Source organism: Parasteatoda tepidariorum, chromosome 4 (assembly GCF_043381705.1).
Source record: "Parasteatoda tepidariorum isolate YZ-2023 chromosome 4, CAS_Ptep_4.0, whole genome shotgun sequence".
Taxonomy (NCBI): Eukaryota; Metazoa; Arthropoda; class Arachnida; order Araneae; family Theridiidae; genus Parasteatoda; species Parasteatoda tepidariorum.
The window spans coordinates 44,301,326-44,306,948 of record NC_092207.1 but is presented as its reverse complement, the minus strand read 5'-3'; positions in this window follow the sequence as shown (position 1 = coordinate 44,306,948).

Here is a 5,623-nt window from a genome sequence, read left to right as displayed (position 1 = left end):
TTTTGTACTTTGCAATGCAAAATTTCATCCTATAAAATGATGTAAAAAAACTGCATGCAATGAGAAAACATGAGTATCTTGCATAAGAGAATAGATACAAGTTGCATTAAAGGTAATAAGGCAGCAAAAATAAAACTATGGAGAAAATGAAGGAGATAAAATGACAGGGTATGAATCAAATAACTCATGAAAAAAAAAAGAAACATGTAATTTTCATTGAGCTATCAGTTGTTTGCTCATCAGTTGCTCCGCTATCAGTCATTGCGCTATTATTTATATTGTTAGCTGTAACTGTGTTTTTTATCTTTCTGTTTTGGAATATTAAATACTTTGGGAGGACTTGAAAAACTATTCAAAATAAATACCATTCTTAATTCCATTGCTTTAAAGTTGACAAAAACACGTTTTTTAGATATCAAGATTTTATGTCATACTTATCGTAACAAGCCTAGTTAAGTTGTATAGAGAGATTTTACAAAGCGTAAACATTTGAGGTCCAAGGCGCATGCGTAAAAATTCCCCTAAAAAAATTATTCCTAGGTATTAACTTTTCTTCAATACAAAGTGTGTTTCTCGCTATGTTTTCAATAAATCCCTTTCACGTCTGTGAAGTTTGAATATTGCACTCAAACTTTTAACCAGTTTCTGAAAAGCTAGAGCATATTAATTTCCAATAGAGCTCCGATGCCAATAAAGGCCTGCTAGCGATACAAGGTTTCAATCATTTCATAACGGCTACACTAATGTTGATTGCATTACCGTATGAACTAACTATTCCATATAAATTAAAGTATTATTTCCCCTTAACTCTTATCAAAAGAATCAAATAATAAATGTTTGGGGTTTTTTTTAAGTCAGATTTAAATAAATTGTTCTCAATGTGTCAAGAAAAGCATAAAAGTGCTTAATATTTATTTGTTAATTATTTATATTTTACAAATATTTTTGTAAATGTCATTGTAAAAATACTTTTCCCTTAGAAAATTCGCTGAAATGCAGTTTAGAATAGTGCTTTGTAACTTTGTTTTGAAATTTTTAATGATTTTTTCCCTTTCAAGAAAGATAAAGAAACTTTAAATGTGCAAAGAATAAAAAACTTTTTAAGGCGGGATATTTTCGAATTAGATAGAATCTATTACAGCATCAAACATTAATATACAAGCTATTTTTGAAAAACTGACCTAGTTAAAAGCTAATAAAACACTACTAGAATTTTATTCTAAAATTACGGTAAAATAAGCGGTAGCAACCAACCCATCCAATTAACCGGCAAAGAACATTTTCTACCTTTGCGATTTTGAATCCGTTTACAACTATAGTTAGAAAACCATGAATACAAAACTATACGGTTTTTTAACCATTTCCAAATAGCATGCTTTCAAACCTGTAAAAAAGAAGTTTAATTGGTCATTGGATTCCGACAAATTTCCTCTTCTATTAATTAACTTATTTTACGATTCTGTTTATACATATATGCATAAGCAGCTCTAATTATAAAACATTTATTTGTTTTCGGTTACGAAGTATGCATAATTGAATGTTTCAAATGATAATAAATTCGAATAGCAACTCACTAAATATAATTTCAATACAGTGTTTTAATTAAAGATAAAACTACTGCAATATTTTCATTTGTTAAAAATTTAATTACAAAACTCTATTCCAAGATATTAAAATTGATCGATGTATTTTAATTTTGAATAGCATAATTAAAACCACATGAATTATTTTTAGTTAATTAGCTTTTTTTCATTTATATGTTCGTTGTATACATTTTAGTTGAAAACGAAATATACAAAGAAAAATACTAAATACAAAAGAAAATATGCAAATATGCATTTACCGAATCAATTAGGGTAATAAATTCATATAAGAGCTTTCGTTGGATAGTTAATAATGGTAATTATTAAAAAAATCTTATTATTTTGTTTTAGAACATTACATTATATTCCTTTCAAAATATATTAACTATTATTCATAATACTTAAATTAAAATAATAATATAATAAATATAAGTACTATAATAAAATGTGAACTTTAGGAAATTGTTAAAAAATTATTAGAGTATTTATATTTTTTATTTATAGTTTGTATTTATAGTGTTAATTAAAAAAATATTCGAGTATTTATAGTTAGATATTTATAGTATTAATTAAAAAAATTATTAGAGTATTTATATTTTGAAAAAAAAAATTTCTTTTTACGAAAAAAGAATTTTTCATAAAAACAAATCTAACTTCCTAACATTAATTTTTAAGTTCTAAGTTAATTTACTACTTAAACTTGTATTTTTTTTCGAAAACTAATTTTAGTTTCTAAAAAAAATTTACTATAACTTTTTTATACAAGCATAAACAAAAAAGCTCTTTGCTTCACAAAATATAACATTATCTCGAACGAAGACCATGACAACGCCATTTTGATTTTGAGCTACACTGTAAAAAAATTTCGGATCAAATGCCGGTTAAACGTAACGGAACATGTTACGGAACGAAAAATGTGTTATACCGTAATTTTTACAGTAATAATTACAGTCAAATCACTGAACCAATCTAATTAAATAAATATTACTTTAAAAATTAAAATAAGAATAAAAATGTATTTTTTTTACGGTATAATGGATTTTGTGGATGATGCACCCTAGGAAGTGATACTTTATAGCGTGTTTTTATCCGGAATTTTTTACAATGCATGAGTAAACGATTAGAGATTAGAGAAATTTTGCTAATAGTATATAAATAACAAATATATTTCATGATATAAAAGATTGAATTAAATTAAGAATATCAGATTTAAAACGAGCCATTATTTAATATAACTAGTTATTTTAAAATATACTACATTTTATTTAATGCAGAATTAAAACTTACATTTAAGCATCCAATTTAAAAATGAACGTTTTTTATAATAATTGCGTTATATGGGCATTTTGAACAGTGAATTAATTAATTAAATTTAAATATTTTTCCCTAATAGAATTGATTTAAACTATAATTAAATATCTTTGTTATGGAAATAAAAAATACTTAATTACGCAAAGATGTTAAAAATTTTAAAACAAAATGAAATTTTTTATTGAAAGTATATGTTATGCATATTTCATCTTATTTACAATTAGAGAGGACTTTCACAACGCTTGTTTCAATTACAGCATGCATGGTATTTATCTATTGTAATCTAGGTAACGATAACTGCAATGGGTTTTCTTTGTTCAACAATTCACTTCGTGGTTAATTATACTATGGCATTAGAAAGTATAAATAATGCATTCCTATTTTCTTTATACTTGAGAATTGTGCTGTATGGAAGAAAGAAGCCAAATACCCAAAGTCATTTGATATATATATATATATATATAATAAATAAATACAAGAAAACACGAAGAAAGTTAAGAAAAACAATAAGTTTTATTTATTGCGCTTAAACTGCAAGTAAACAGAACTCATTAGATAGGTTCAAAATGAAGAAAAAACAAAGAAAAATTATAGACATATGAAGAAAAAAAAAGGGGGGGAGACTAATAAGTAAAAAAATAACAAACAACAGTTTTAAAAAGAATTTTAAAAAAATAAAATAAAAATAAAAAAGGATGAAATTTTATTTAAAAAAACCGGAAGAAAAAGATATAATCTTTTCATCAACCCACACGATTATATCCGCNATATATATATATATTTGCTTAAATGGTCAAATCTGTGGATAAAAATCTTCTAATATTTAATATAGAATACTTTTTTCAATATGTGTTAATAATATCTCTCAAATCCTCAATATTAAAATTTTATGTTTAAATTTCAAACTTATTAGTTTTATTTTATTTCATAACCATCGTTGAACAACTGACCCAATTTTTGGTTTACGACTACTAATGTTCAACTCCGTAGTCCTGATATTGAACCCAATTTAAAAGACAAAGGAGCTCCTTGATCAAGTAGTCTGAGAAAGATATCTTTCGTGGAGATCTTTTCATGAAACTAACCCGAATTTGCGTTGGAGAGAACTGTTCGTCAGCACTGTGGTCGGTGCAGGCCAGATGCGGAATTCGTATCGTCCAGCTATCGCTGGGATTCGAACCCGATTCACCTCATTGGTAGGCGAACGAGCAATCCCCAGATCCACCACGGTTCTTATTAATTATGAACTTTGTATTATCCAATATAATATTATTACCTTTCTAAAGGGAAATTTTATCATCCAAATATTACAATTCATCATTCAAATTTAGATTTCAACATTCAAATAAAAATGCACTCAACATTATTCTAAATAATAATTACTTCGAAAAAATTATTACATTCAAAAGTTTCTTTAACTTATGAATCCAAACGGATAATTTGTTATTCAAATAAATATTTAAACAAATTTTATTCACGTAGTTTCTTAGGGAAAAAAAGAAAATAAAAATTAAAGAGCTTATTTTGAAATATTAAGAAATATATGTAAATTAGTTTAATACTACGAAGTTGTTCAGGTGTTATTTTGATAGATGAATACATATATAACAAACACATCAACTATTAAATAATTTGTTATGTTTATACTACTTCTTTAATTAAATGATCTCATTTTTATCTTTCAAACATATCTGTGGAATGGTTGTTGCGATAAAAGGATCTCGTAATTTCATAATCGAGGAAGTTGAATATTTCTCAAATTTCCTGAGTGGTTTCGTGATTGATGAGAAGATTGAGATTTTCCATGCTGAATATTAATCATTGTCACAAAAATTGATACGTCGCTGACATTAAATTCTTAGAAAAGGAAGTTCGAAAAGCAATAAAAGGAGGTTTCAAATATATAAACAACTTAGAGTCTAACTTATGAAACTTATCTGGATTTACTTTTAGAATTTTATGATTGTTTTAGCTTTTTATCCCGAGCAGAGTTCTTATAAAATACATTTTACATTTTTACGTGTTTAAAATAATTTTGTTTGATTGATCATTCTTGCTTCAGAACTGAATTTATTTGCATTGCATTTCACGGTTCTTCTAATTTGATCGATTGCAAAATAAGTCGGAAGTATGTTGTAGAATACTGACATTATAAGTTAATGGTTATTTTTTTCTTTAACTAGTTATTTCATCAACAAGTCATTCTTTCTCATTGAAGTCTCTGTTGTCATATGAACTAATCCTTTTTAGAAAATTATATGCCATTGTAAAACGAACTCGCTGTAACTATTGTGAGTTTACAATAGTTAGTAGATATGCATGTATGTTTGTCGTATTAAAATAATATTTCAGACATATGTCATTTACTTCGCTATCTTCCAATTAAAAGATGTTTAACTTTTAATGAATCAATAATAACCCACCACTACACTTAGTTTAAATTCGGTCTCATCCTGTTCCGGTTCTTAAAACAAGATCAATTTTTAATCCTTTCGTCCGTTTATTCAAGTTTTCTCCTTTTGGATAATAATTTTATTTCAAATTTCAGAATATCCAGAATAAGCTAGAAATAATCTGTGAGAAATTTTTTTTTAAATATTTAGCGAAAGAAACAATTTTCAATGCTCTCTTATATGCTTTTAATTTTAATGCATGTTCTAACTTTGCTTCCGCTACAATTAAACGGAATAAGTGATATTCGTCGTTATTCATTCTTGCTGATTTTTATG